This window comes from Anser brachyrhynchus (genome assembly GCF_964034855.1).
Source record: "Anser brachyrhynchus genome assembly, chromosome: 1".
In the NCBI taxonomy this organism is placed as follows: Eukaryota; Metazoa; Chordata; class Aves; order Anseriformes; family Anatidae; genus Anser; species Anser brachyrhynchus.
In genome coordinates this window covers 167,761,891-167,777,142 of record NC_137694.1, presented here as the reverse complement: position 1 = coordinate 167,777,142, position 15,252 = coordinate 167,761,891, and the positions used below count along the sequence as shown (strand labels likewise).

Genomic DNA, 15,252 nt, shown 5'->3' with positions numbered 1-15,252 from the left:
TAAATAAGTCAAGTAAATGGTTTTCAGCTGTACGGTTAATAGCAAAAAAAAAAAAAAAAAAAGGCAAAAAATGTGCACATAACCAAAACTCCCACTGAATTGGGCAAATATTTTCAAGGTGCCCAAAGTGCATGGACCCTGAAAGTTTATGTTTCTTTTATTTATTAGTTTACTTATTTTTTGTTTAAGCAACAATCAGGTTTTCACAGGCACCTACATTCTTTCTCAATACTTTCTTCTGCTCCAAAAACATGTACTTCATACAGTAGCTATCCTTTAAACATCTATTGATCTCAGATTCTCTCCTGACGCCCTTTAATAAGTTGCTGTAGGGCAGCCTGACTTTCTTTTCTCTTACTGAGAGTCCATCCCTTTTATCACCTTTAATGCTGTGGGGGAATCCACATCTTCACATTCCTGTATAGAGTTCAGCAGCTTTCTGGAGCAAGCAGTGTATTGTCTCCATTACCATTTGGTTACAATGCTACTCTCAAAGTGATAGCTGCCATACAAAATAAGAAGTTTGTTACCTCCCTAGTCAAAAAAGGTTTTTTACCTAGATGAAAGAGGATTATGCTTGGTTGATATCCTCAAGAGGAGATATCATGTAGAGGATCCTAGCTGTAAAAATTTATTTGTCTGACAGATCATTTCTGAGTGGTCATCCATGATGGAGAAGGGATAGAGGAACAGGAAAAAGAATATTAAAGCATTGTACATGAAAGCAAAAGGAAAGGCAAACAATTTGAACTGTGAGTGGTAGATCACAGCAGCAGAATTCTGTGGGGAGTAAGAAAAGATCAGACCAAAGGGCAAGGATGTTCTAAACATCCTTGTGTGTCTAAATGAACCTGCAGATTAGATAGATAGATAGATAGATAGATAGATATGTTTTGCATGAACCGTGGGAAGTGTGAATGTTAAAAGAGGCCATAGAGTAGTAGGTTGCAGTCATTAAAATGGCAGAAATAAAGTGCTTGACCAAACATTTACTATAGGGACAGAAAGAAAAGGTCAGCTGTGAGAACCAATTTATGTAAAAGCACCGCTTGATTTTTTTCCTTCCTGCCTTTAAATGAACTGTCTGACTTTCTTTTTTGAAATCATGTATCTGTTCGCCTTACATTAATAGCCATGTCTTGTTCTTGTGAATTTACCTTACCTCTGAAGTACCAAAGCATTTGTGCTTAGACAGGATTAGCACCAAGAAATCTTGGTATCAGAAACCCTTGAGAAACTACCAGTTCTCTTATTTGCCACTCTGTATTTGACAAAATATCATGGTAGCAAAGCTGAAGCTCCAGTTCTCGTAGTATTTTGCCTCTTCCTTTTTTCTCCTTCCTCATCCCCCACCCCCCAATTAAATGTCAAGTTATTTGTATTTGTCTTAGAATCAGATCACTTTTATTTTTTACCAGATGCAGCCCAGGGCTGTGGCCTTTAGGCACCATGTTAATCCCGGGCCAGATATCCGCTTTACACCTCCTGATCCGTACTTTCTCTTTCTGAAGTAACTGTCTCACCTTGTCCTTAATAAAACGAACATACGTAAAACGTTGTCTTGGCTCCTCATGATTAGGAGGAGCAGACGTGCCTCTGCCCTGGCAACAGACTTGCTGAGGCGGTGCTGACAGCTTGTTTTCTTCCAGCCAAGGGAACTGCAGGGTGCGGAGATGCTGCACAGAACAAGAGTAAACTGAGGATGAGAACAAGATCTGCACCCATGACAAATGACATCAGGGAAATAAGGCAGAGGATAAGCGTACAGCCATTCAAACTGTTCAAATCAAACATGCTCCCAGCCCTTACAGCAGGCAAGTTACCATGGCATGGGGATGAGAACAGCATCTTAACACAGTGATGCTCAACAGCTCTCCTAATCCAAAAGCTGAGGAGCTGCAACTCGATGTGTTTGGAGCGGGCTACTTTTATATGTACCCAGACCAGCAGCTGTGCATGGCAAAGCATCAAAGGAAAGTGTTGCTTTCCTTTTGTTCTTGCCAGCATGATTTATAGAGAAGGCTGTCTCTCTCCAGAGATCAAAGTGATGTTTGCTACCAGACACCTTGCTCACAGAGAAGAAGGCAATGGGAGAGCTTGGAAAATCACCGTTTTTTTCATGTGCTGCCTAGATGCTTTCCTTCCTGGGTTTATTAATTTATATTTTTCTTCAGGACTAACAGTTGGTGACTTTAAAAGATGAGAGATCAGTAGTCTGTTGAACCCTGGAGACATTTTTACAGGACTGAAAGCTAATGAAATTGGAAAGGCTTACAATAAATTAAAAATAATGGTCCTGGATGTCATCTGTTTCCTCTCTACATATGCACAGAAACTACATATTTCTAAGATGTAGTTAAGAAAATAGTGAACAGTGAAGACAGAACTGATTAGAAGAAAACTTCATATTAAGATCTGCCAGAAATAAGTATCTGTCATTACCGTACTATTTCTTCAACGAGAAATGCTCCAAGTGTAAATCCCAAGCCCTGTATTTTTTACTGAAGGAATTAACATTTCTTTTATAGAAAACAACTGGCTTGAAAGCACTCTTAATACCCCTTTGAAACCTGTATATGTAACAGGAAACTGCAGCTCTTCATGCCCCATAAACTTTACTGTTTTCCTCCGATTTCAAACCAAATGAAGTCAGAGCTACATTTACAAGATTCCAAATATGATTAGCAATCATTGTTGTTCATACATTATTTATGGCACTGCCGTTACATATGCCAATTACAGGCATTGATACAGCTTCATATGTTCTTCTGAATTGGAAACTGATTTTAAATTATAACCCTTAATTCTGTATTCTAGGAGGTGATCCTTGAAAAAATCTCTGTCACTAAGAATTTAATGCTTCTGTTGGAAACAGATTATCTACATTATATGAATCTTTCCAAAAGAGGTCACAGTACAATCTGCGTTAGACTATTGAGAACAGAATCAATGGAGTTTCCAAAACAAATACAAATTATGTCATATATCCCAGGACTAAACAGACAAATCCACTGACTGTCAGTTGAGATGCTTGGTTTATCAGTCTAAAGGTGCCTAGGTCATTCAAAATAGCACTAGGATTTGTTTTATCATGAATTCAGATATGAGATAATTTATTTAGTATTTTATTTAGCATTTTCTTATCTGTTATAATACTTTCATCAATAAAAATAAATACAAATCTATATATTTGCATATAGGAATTACTTTATAGTAATATTTGGTCTTATATTAATACATGTTTGTATATAAAGCTGCTGTGTAGTTGGGGATTGCTTTTTGTTTACCCTGATGGCAGCATAAATAAAAGATTTGAGGGAGGAAATTGGATGCTGAAATCTGTTGTTGGCAGCCTTATGTTTAACAAATAAAAATCCTCACGCTGCACCTCAAACTCTCCTCTCGCACAGACTGGCAGTAAATAACTCAGCAGGCCACCAAAAATTACCTTCAGGAAAAGGCGAAGACATTTTGGCCAACCTGACTGCAGAGGATGGCTGTTGCAGCACAGACCAGACTTGGTGACAACTACTGCTTTTCATAAAGCATATCCCCAGAGTTGTTAATGGGTGTGTCCTACTTACAAAAAACCTGTCTATCGATTTACTTAAGGTGACATTTGTAACTGATTAACAACAATCATCCAATTGTGATGACTACTGGAGTGACTCTGATGTTTCTTAATTGCTTTCCACTAACTGGAAAATACTAACTGTTCATGTTGCCTACTAATGTGACAGCTCATATTGTTGTTGTGCTTTTAGGCTGGCAAATATATTTACGGATGGTGTCCAAGAACATCATTTAAATAACAGAAAGGTAGCTGTTTCCCCAATACACAGACGAGAAGCAAACATTTTATAAGGGTACATTGGTAGGAATTGTCTCACTCCATGCACGCACGACAGATAGATTTGACAGCACCAAGCAGATATTTTGTTCCAGTGTCTTGTGCTGTTTCTTCATTGACTGCCAAAGTGCCTAAGTGAAAGCCAGTGGAAAATTTCTGTATCATGTTGTTATTGCTGTGTGAACAACAAAAGTCTTCAGAAAGTAAAGGAGGGAGTTAGGTAAGCCAGAAGGTACCTCTGGAGGTCTGTCATCCAGTTCCCCTAATCAAAGCAGAGTCTGCTAGAGCAAGTTGCTCAGGGCTGTGTCCCATTGGCTTCTGAGTAGTTCTAAGTATAGAGATCCCACAGCCTCTTCGTACAAGCTGTTCCAGTGTTTGGCCACCCTCATAGTAAAATGCTTTTTCTTTGTAGCAATTTAGATTTTCCTGTGCTCCAGTTTGTGCTAGTTGCCTCTTGCTCTATAACTATGCACCTTCAAGAGAAGTATGACTCCACTTTCTTTACAGCTTCCCATCTGTTAGCTGTTTACAGCAGCAAGGTCTCCCACCAACAGCCTTCTCTTCTGGAAGTGCAGACCTCATATCATCTCCTTGTACATCACATTTTGCACCCCCCAACCAGCTTAGTGGCTTCTGCTGTGCTTGTTCTAGAAAGTCAGTGTCTGTCCATCTTCTACTGCGGAGCCCAAATCTGGACACAACACTCTAGATGTGGTCTAATGAACTCTGAATATAATCACTTCCCTTGACCTGTCGGTTTAACTTCGGCTAACATAGTGTGGGATGTTTTCATCTTCTGTGCTGCAAAAGTGCATTGGTGGTTCGTGTTCAAACTGCCCGTCAGAAACCCTGGGTCCTCTCCTGCAAAGTGCTCTCTGGCCAGCAGGGCCCCAGCTTCCCCTGCTACCTGGGGTATCCCATCCCAAATGTAGGATGCTGCATTTGCCTTTGGTAAGCATGCTGATGTTCCTGTCAACTCAAGCAATTGAGAAGTGCCATGTTAAATATTTTAAGAGGTTCATTGTTTTCAAGAAGAGACAATAAAATTCAGAAGGTAGCTCCAACAAACTTTACTTATGTTGTTGAAGACTTTTATGGGTGTAAACAGCAAGCCTCAGGAAATATAATAATGCTCTTATCTTCCAAAAACTTTATTTGAAACCCCTATTATCTTTCTCCGAGAAACTGCAAAGTATGTACATTCTGAACCATACACTTCTGAATGCATATACGTATACATCACCATGTATTTCTGTACTTTCCACTGAGATCCATTAAAACACACAAGCAAAGATCTTTTCACATTATAAAGAATTATATCCATTCTGCAAATGTCTTTAAAGAACATAAAAGTAAGTTAGTAGTAAGGTCTGTTACTACAACATACTTTTGATTACATTGTTATGAATATGATGCCCAAATATTGCAAAATTCAGCTGTTTTGTTCGCCCATTAGGTAGTCAGTTACATTACTTTTAATAGGGACTCAAGACTTTTTTTAAACTGGTGAATCATTCAGATTAAGAACTGAAGTATTGATAGTACTATTTCTGAAACAATAACGACCACAAGATGGAGGTGCACACTGCATGCTGAAGTGATCTCTAGAAACTTTTGCTGAGAATATGGTCAATATGGAGAGAGTTTCATGTCCCTTCCCCTTGCAAAGCTAACAGCACTATTTGCAGCCTGAGAGTCTGTAGATTTGGAGCTTATTGCAGGCTTGGGATTTATATATTAAGACCAAGATATATCAGATATATCAGAAGAAATCCTTAACTCACTGAAGTCAGTGGCAAAAACCCTACTGATTCAGCCAAGCCTGTTTTTTATCTCTAGAGCTTTTTTGTGAGCACATCTTGTACATCTTAATGTAAATGTCAGCTAAATAAGAGCACCAATATTTCCTCATTAGCACGTGTTCATTTAATCTACATGCTGCACTTGAACCCAGTAAAATGTTAGTGTTCTGAGCTGTAATAAGTCATTAAATGATTTTAAGAGCCCAGGAAAACAGATGGAGAACCTTCAGGGCATGCCATCTGATGAATATAAAACTTTAATGCTACTGCAAAAAAAAACAATGTGCAGTTATATACACGACATAAAGCTCCATAAAAATTAGACTTTCCCTATTAGTTTAGCTTCTGTGGGGATTGCACATGTGTTTGCATTTGTACAGTTGGGAGATTCATAACCTGACAGCAAGCCTCAAATCATATTCCTTTTAAATTATAATTAATAAGCAATACCTATACCTGTGCAAAGCAGTGACTTTTTAAAGAGTTTGGGGAAACTATAAGCCAGGATCAGAAAACCCACCAACTTCCAGAAACTTCATCAACTGCCACCAAAGGGAATACGATGCCCACAGCCTGCCATGGGAAAGGATTTGTCATGTTGTTTGCAGTGCCAATGTGTTGTGAATAAAATCTTCTCATGAGTGACCGTTCATTACATAAAACAGCAGATGGCAGCCTACAGCCAATATTTTTTGCTGTGCTGTTTGTTATAGTAATTAATATACTGAATGTCTCTAAAAGTGATTTTTGTAGGAAATCTATGATACATTTAGGTGCATAGAAATATGCAGAACGTGTGTGTGTTTCTGCCTTGCCTCTGTGGCACAACTGCACTTGTTTGTATTTTGGGAGGGAGAGGTTCTCCATTTTTTCCCCACCCAGCTGGTGAAATTTATTGCTGCAATGTAGTCAGATCCTCAAAGAAACTGGGCAGAACCAATTGATCTGGGAACAGCAGGCAAGGAAGCTTTAGGCTGCTGAATGTTCCTGACTATAGTGTTTGGCGAAGCCAACAAGGACTTCATAACATTTTTCACTTTCTATTGAGCTTTCATTAGCCTGCTTTAAAAGAAATAACTGAAGTTACAGAAGCAGTATCTCCACTCCCCTGTCTGCCTGCTGCAGTGCAAGTACACGGTACTCTGAAAGACCAACAAATTGGCGTGCACTCTCATGGTGACAATTTCAAGATCTCCATCCTGCTTTTTTGTAAATGAAGCTACATTAGGACACATATTCCAAATGGCAGAAGCTCTGAAAAAATTATGTACTGGCCACAGAGCACTTTGTATGCTGGTATTGTGTTGGAGTAAGTGGTAGGGTGATCAAAGGGCTTCTTCACGGGCCCATCATGAAGATGCGGCCCGCCGAATAAAACCCCAGTTGCTATATCTAGAAAATCTGATCCCGGGTCTTGAATTTGCTCTTTTCAGTCTTCCACTGGCTTCTGTTTCAAACATCTGATCCCTTCTTTTCCCCTGTTCTGATCCTCCTTGCCTTCCCCAGTCTCCAAGCAGCAGTGGAGGGACCTCATGTAAATACCCTTACAGGGCTGCCTTTCCTGCTGGAGACCCATGACACTCTTGCCCTGTACCACTTAGCAGTGCCTCCTGGCCCTGCAGTCCTCAGAGCCTGAAAATAACAACTGGGTTATGTCTGCATTTCTTTGCACTGTGCTGTGTGAAGGATGATCAGCATCAAGCCAGGAGTAGTAAAGAACACCCAACCAATTTTCCAGAGCTCTGTGAGTGCATTCATAAATGAGAAGACAGAGCTTTCCACATGGTATTGCATTTATAACTGATCAACAAAACAAAGCGCACTATCCAGAGGGAAGCCATATCTAAATGCTAAATTATTGGTTTGACAATAGACTTACCATTTTGATGCACACATGCCCTAACAATACAAGGCAAAAGGGGCCCTGGTGAAATCAGTGGAAGATTTGCTTCTTATTTCAACACAATTAGGATTTTACTTTCACATTTTAGACAAGGTTTTTAAAAAGTTAGCACTGGAGGTTAGAAACGTCTTTCGTGCAAAATAATTTACACAAGCAGCTAATACAGTAGTTGTTCTTTTAATATTAAAATGACTACAATTACTTACATGTTACCACCTAAGTACCTCACAGTTGGATGGCAGTCAATTTGCAAAGGATTTTCTTTGGATCAATCATCAGAAAAAAAAAAAGTTTTAAAATGTGGTCTTTCAGCACTATTTGATTTTATAGAGATGTATATTCATTAGGTGAACTATGTGCCTATTTCTTTCTTTAATGTGCTGAAGTAAAATCTGACTACAGAGAGTTTTTTACAGTAATTAAAAAAAAAAGAAAGAAAGAAAAGAAAGGAAAAAAACACACCACAAAACCATTAAGAATATTACCAAAAGGATATTATATCAATAATTCAGGATATCTTTTACAAAATCTAGAAATATTTTTAGGACTTTTAAAATGGAAAATCACAACGTTTCTAAACCCTGTTTCACTGTAGAAGACCTGTCTCATCTCAGTTGCTAAGCCACCATCGGAAAGATTGTGGGAAGTCACTTTTGATGCTATTCCTGGAACAGGGCCTGATCTTTTGGTGAGCTGTCACCTACCCTTTCCAGCCTTGGGATTTGCCACCTTTGATCATGAAATACAAAAAAAAAGGTCATCTCAGAGCCTCAGTTTTATCTCCCTCTTCTTGTATTCTAAGCCCCCCACCCAGGCACTCGTTGCCCCACCATGGGACAGGGAAAGGAATTGGAAGAGCAAAACTGAGAAGACTCACAGCTCAAGATAAAAGAGGATTTTAGGTAAAGCAAAAGTTGCAAGTGCAAGCAAAGCAAAATAAGGAATTCATCCACAGCTTCCTGTCTGCAGGCAGATATTCAGCCATCTCCTGGAAAGCTGGGCCTCAGCACGCATAATGGTTGCTTAGGAAGACAAGTACCACAACAATGAACATTCCTGCATTCTCCTCTTCCCAAGATTTTACCTCTGACCATGAAGTTTTACAGCATGAAATACCCCTTCAGTCACTTGGGGTATCCTGGCTACGTCCCCTCCCCACTTCTTGCACAGCCCTAGCCTACTTGCTGTCAGGACAGAGTGGGAACAAGGAAACCTCAGTGCTATACAAGCACTGCTCAGCAATAGCCCAAACACCGGTGCGGTATCAACACTGTTTTCATTATAAATCCAAAATATAGCACCATATCAGCTGCCATGAAGAAAATTAATACCATCTCAGCCAGAACTGGTAAAACTCTTCATCAAACTTTTTCTTCCTCTTTTTTCCAAGTGGACAAGCCCATGAAGGACAAGGGAAGGAATTCAACCTTCCTGGTCTTTGTAGCCATGCAGACCTTTTGGACTTATTCAGTGTAATCAAAATGAGTGATAGCAAAGGTGTAAGACTTTCTTCATGAGAGTCTTCTGCTAAGAGGACTTACTGGGAATTATTTTGGAACAGAACTAAAGCAATACCCCTTTGTGTTGGTACTGCATTTAGAGCACTGCTTTGTTTACATGTTAAATGCCTTATGAATTTGCAACTATCCAGTCCGAAGAGTATTGGAAAACTAAGAGCTTTTTGTTTCCTGACATGTCTGAGGGAAAGACACCTGCCATGAAACCCATTGCTAATGTGTAGGAACCACCTCCTCTGGGGTGGCAAGTGTGGTGTGAACCATGCCAGCTGCTTCCATGGGAGAGGCACTGTGGTTCCCTGGAAAGTAGGAGCTTATGCATGCTAGAAAACCCAGCTATAAATTGAAATGCAAGTACTGAAGAGACCTGCCAGCTGGTCTGGGGAACCTATCCTCTGGTGAGGACCTTCTGTTTGAAGACTTATGGAAGGTTTTATACAACCCTGTTGAAAATAACCAACAGTTTTCTCTACTCATCTTTGTGGGAGGAAAGATAAATATGACAAACAAAGGCTACAATCCAGAAATTCACCTTCTCTTATTGCATCATTGTTTCCTATGTATTGGGTGCCACTTTCATCATCTCTTATTTCAGCTACTTGCTGGTATCTCCTGTTATGTAAAACTTTCATCAGGAATAAAAGAATTAGGCTGTCTCCTACAGATTTATTTTGTTTCCTTTTCACCTGGAAGGTGGAGACAACACTAGTTGTCATATTTCAGTGATAGAATGGAAGATGAGATTATAACTATCAGCATTACCGGAGAGTAATTTTCCTTTAATTGCTCTCATAACACTGTAATAATAGAATCAGAAACAAGGAATATTAAAATATTACTGTTAACTCCTGCTAGTGGAAGGTAGCTGAAGTATGACTGCAAGACAGAAACAAATATATCCTAAATTCTACTGTACATACTGATTCTCCAGTCCCGCAAATGCAGCAGCTCAAATTCAAACCCCCTTCTCAAATATCCTGACAAATCTGGCAGTCAGCTTCAGAGACTTGTACTGTGTGTAATAAATGTTCTGTGCCTCAAAACCCTATACGTTCAGAAATACTGGACTGGAAATATTTACAATAGAGTTTTAAATTCACACTGGCACACCTCTTCTTTTTCTGTGTAGGAGAAGCTGTGTGTGAGAGATACAGGTAGAAAATAGGAGAAGAGAAGGAAGAATGAGGGCTGAGATGAGCAAGCTGAGAATCACAGGCATGGGATTAGAGAGTTGAAAGGGCCAGCTTTGTGCGTTCATAAATTTGGTGAAGATTCAGACTTTGAATTTGCTCCTGTGGGTGCTGACATTAAAATTGCATGTGTGTGTGAAAGAGAAAACACAAGTACACATACCTCTGCCTCCCTGCACAGACCTTCATACAGGCTACCTATGGTTTTCACCTTTGGGCAGTGGCAGTAGAGGCTGAGGTTTTTCAATGTGGTAAAGCAGAGTGGAGACTTGTTTTCATAGCTGCTGTCAAAGTTGCTTGATGGAGAAGGCAAAGGTGAACTCCTTATTTACCTTGGAGAAAAGCCAATAACATCAGAATGGTATTTAACCTTAAAACTTGGAAAATAGAAATGCCAGAAAAACAACATTATAGTAGTTACAGATTCTCTATTGTTGCTGTAGTAGCTGCAGTGGTTCTGCCCTCTTTGTTAAATGTTGCCCTTTAGGCAGTATTATTTGCTTGTTTAAAACAGTTTGTGTAACAAGGGGGAATGGCAAATATATAGCAGCAAGTTCTTAAAACTTCACATCCTCTTTTCCCTTCCAAGTATTGAGCAGATACTAATTTTGTATGTGAATGACATCCAGGCATAGCCTGTCTTTTAGATTTGTGCAATCAGTAAAGTTAGAGTTTATATTCTAGAGACAGTGGTGTGTCAGTGAGATTGGTCCTTTAATGTAATACATGAGGTTATGATTCCAATGTCTGTATTAATTTATTTCAGGTTTCATGATTTAGCAACAGTGCCTCATTCATTACCTGTGTTTCTATGGTAACCAAATATCCCATAATGGTTCTGTTACGATGCCAAAAATGTTTCAATTTAAGCTAATCTATTTGATTTTGGGTCATTATACTGCAGTACTAGCAGGGATGATGTTATAGCATTTTGGCTTTTTGGGGGCTTATTTTGTTGTCGAGAAAAGAAAAAAATAGACACTAAAAAGATTGTTGTGAATAAGAAGCCCTGGGATGTCCATGCATTCAAAAAAGCTTTTATAGCTGTCTGGCAGCTAAATTCAATATATTTTGTAATCTTGTGGCCCTTACAGCTGTATGCTACAGTTGATTTTCACTTTGAAAAAAAACAGCAAAGTTCTGCTTTGATTCTTGTGTCCTTGTTTTTCATTATTTGCATTTCTGATATATTTTCTATACAAAAAATGAACGTTCAAGATCTTTCTAGTGTATGGGCACTCATGGTTCAAAAATAATGTTTTTTATACTTATTGATTAAATACTGTAAGATTGATTTCAGCACTTTGATCACAGATATGGCATGAAGGGACTGACCCCCACGTCTGGCAGCACATTTTAAGAAGCCAGCATTATATGCCTGCAGCCTAACACTGCAAACACTTAACACACATTTGAGCTCAAGCCAGCGGGGTTCTTGCAAACACCTGAAATTAAGCAGCTGCAGAAGAGTTTGAAGAATCAAAAACCCAATGCATTTTTATTCTTCTTATTATTTTATCAGTGAGTATAGCAATGGTTATGCAAAAGTATTTCTCAGCACAGTTCCCTCTAGTGCAAAAAGAAGTAGCTAGTATTTCAGCAAGGTGCCTCAGTATCAGTAAATGATACTGCTCTTTTTCCCACCATAGCTGCTCAGTATTCCTCCTGATTTCCTCTGGGAGTCTCTCTGACTGGAAAACTTCTGCACCAATATGAACTAATAGTTGCAAGAGTCATTTCAGTGTTGTGTCACTACGAAGATGAAATAAACTGGGCAAATATATACAACATACTCAATGCTGTAACTTTGCACTAATGTCGCACATTATGGACTGTAAGTGCATTTGCCATGATGGCAGTGACCCTGTCACACAAGCAGAGTGTGGCACAAGGACAGGCAGCATCCCTTGCTGGTGAGAAGCAGACAGACAGCATGTGTGGAGTTGCCCAGCCTCACTAATGCTGCAGGCTATGCAATGCCCAGCTGGAGCCTTTGGCCTGGCTGGCAGCTGAGTACAGACAAACAGAGGCTAATGGTGGCTGGGTTTTTCTAGAGAGGAAGGGGAGGAGGAAGCTTTCTGCACATGCTTTCTGCGGCAGGAAGGAGGTTTTAGATCAAGTGCCTAAATAGCACAACCCAACTTTCCACCACTCTGTCCAAAATGCCCTTTTTGTCATCACTTCCTTGCTCTCCTGCCCCCTGGGATGGCTGAGCTCATCAAAAAGGCACTACTTCTAACATCATTGTCCAGCCATCACTCCAAAAGGTTGCAGAGATGCTCTTTTGTAGCAATGGTGAGACTATTAGCAGCAGTGAGATCTTCACAGAAGTGATATCAACCCTCAGCAAGCATGCGCAACCACCAGCCAGTACCTGGTAAGGCTTCAGAAGGCAAAGCACTCATCATTCCTGCATTATTTGTACATCAGAAAGAGCTGAACTGATAAAAATGTTTGCCTCAAATGCCCCTTATTTATCACAGAATCACAGAATTGTAGGGGTTGGAAGGGACCTCAAGAGATCATCATGTCCAACTCCCCTGCCAAAGCAGGTTCCCTAAAGAAGGTTGCCCAGGTAGGCGTCCAGACAGGCCTTGAATATCTCCAGAGAAGGAGACTCCACAACCTCCCTGGGCAGCCTGTTCCAGTGCTCCGTCACCTTCACCGTGAAGAAATTCTTTTGCATGTTGGCGAGGAACTTCCTGTGCTCCATTTTGTGGCCGTTGCCCCTTGTCCTGTCCCCACAAACCACTGAAAAGAGGTTGGCCAAATCCCTCTGTCTCCCACACTTCAGGTATTTATAAACATTAGTAGGATCCCCTCTCAGTCTTCTTTTCTCAAGGCTGAACAGAAAAAAAAAAGAAAAAAAAAGGAAAAAAAAAAAGAAATTTATTAGATTATACTACAAGTGTATTAATTTATAGAGAATTGATAAGGATACAGAAAAGGTAAACCAGAAAAGCTTTATATCCCATTATTGGTTTTTTATATGCCAAAGAGTGGTACCAAGATTTTTTGTATGTTATAATCAGTAATGAAATAACAATCTTATAACAAAGGGATACCAGATTTCACACGCTGTAGCTAGCTTTTCTTCAAAGTTCAGCAGTGACAGAAACCAAGGAGTTAGAAACAGTTGCGTAATGTTGATCACAGAAGGCGGACTTTATCTCTATGGTATCTGTAAATTTTTGGAGTCAGGAATGCTTAACTGCTTACTAGCAGGTGCTCAGAAAAGAGGCTCAGTTTTGTGATCAATAATTAAAGAATGTCATCATGGATCATATTTTGAGTTCCTATAAACCTTGTTCTGTCCAGCTTTGCTCAGTGGAACAGTAACAATTTCTATCAGCTGAGAATCTAGCCTAGAGTGTTTACATAGTGCATCAGGACTGTGCCCTTTCCTGCCTTCTATAACAGTACTTTTCCAAAATAGAACATTGCTATGCTTGCTTTCAGTGTTTCTTGTGTCTGGATGGCATGTTTGCTTTGTACTGGAAACACCACTGGTAATGCAGTATTACAAAGGAAAATTGCAGAAAATTCACTCATTCACAATTCCTTGAATTCTGTTCAAATTCAAATGCCACAATTTTCTAGGATGTGCAGAACAATTTAATGCATTAACATGAAATTTATATTCTTTGTGATCCTTGAAAATGTCATTTCTAACTATTTATTGAGGGAATGTTGTTAGTATAACAGAAGCTTATTCTTTTCTTTGAAAACCCTGCTTCCTTTTGTACAACATCCCCTTGTTCTTCAAGGGTAAACAGGAGAAGCACTCCCTGTCTCACCCTTCAGGCTTAGCATCCATCTTGAGTTTGTGCCTCAGACCTCCTTAAGCCTCAAAGCTTAATATTGTCAATGTCCACTGCTTTGTTTACAAAAGTGAAACAACAAGTAAAAATATGTTTAGTTTTAAAATCCAGAGGTTTGTACACAGCCAAAGAACATGTAGGCAACTCAGGATGTGCTCACTTACTGATATGGACATGTGAAAAATGGGTGTAAAGAAATACTCACCCCTCCTGTAGTTAGCAGCATGCAGTCTGCTTCATTTAAAATATGGCTTTGCAATAGCTATCACATTTTCTCCGTGACTTTATGTCTTTCTTATGCAGTATCAGGTTGTATTGTAGAAATTTAAAGTGCAGCAAGTGGCTAATTTCAATCATTAGAGTAGTATGCTCATCACAAGTATAAGAGTGTGGAGATTACCTTCAGGATCATGCCACAGCATACAGTTCCCTTCTTCATCTACGTGAGTGTTTAGCTGCTTTAATACAGAAACTGACAGGAGGAGGTACACCTACTAAAAGCACTAAAAAAGCTGCTATACATGTTTCTCATCACTCACCAGAGAATTTGTGCTGTTGTTTCTCTTTGTGCAATCCAGGATAGACATAGGAATGAAAGAAGCTGGGATGCTTCCTATTCTGCAAGTGAAGATCTGTGGTAAAAGCAAATATCCAGGGATATACCAAAAGGCTGTTGATTCAGCCACACTGTAGAAGTCAAAAACAGGCATAAGCATGCTGCTGCCTAATCCACATACTTTCTGTTTGCCTTGTGAGCTACCGTCACAGCTGCAGCTCAGGCTCCCAGCACCCGAAAAGCTTAGAGTAAGCAAACTTAAGATGATTTAGCTGCTGCTTGATCAGTCCCACCATGCCTAATCATTTTACACTGTATGAGCAAGAACTTTGGCTTTTCCCACAGAAATATCCCAGAACATAATGGAAGTCTTTGACTGAACTTGGTTTACCAGTAAATATGCAGGAGCGCAAGTGGTATGAGTCAAGAACAGGGTCGGACCATTGTGTAGCAGATGTGATGCAAACACATATAGGATCACACAGAAAGTCTGTGGCTGAGTTGGGATCTGAGGCAAGAGCTCCTGTGCTCCAGTTTAGAGGGGAAAGCGATCACCAGAAAGAGCATTAGTTTTTCTTTAGCTGTTCCTAGCTGGAATATAATGCAGGGTATT

The 15,252-nt window shown here is 39.7% G+C and overlaps 1 long non-coding RNA gene across 1 annotated transcript; it reads right to left on the bottom strand.

Moving 5' to 3' along the window:
- Positions 1 to 11,753: 11,753 nt before the first annotated feature.
- Positions 11,754 to 14,934, bottom strand: LOC308188588. The gene is made up of 2 exons (XR_013945618.1): positions 14,623 to 14,934; positions 11,754 to 13,105 (listed from the first exon to the last, which is right to left on the bottom strand). It is a non-coding gene; the product is annotated as an uncharacterized lncRNA (long non-coding RNA).
- Positions 14,935 to 15,252: the final 318 nt, after the last annotated feature.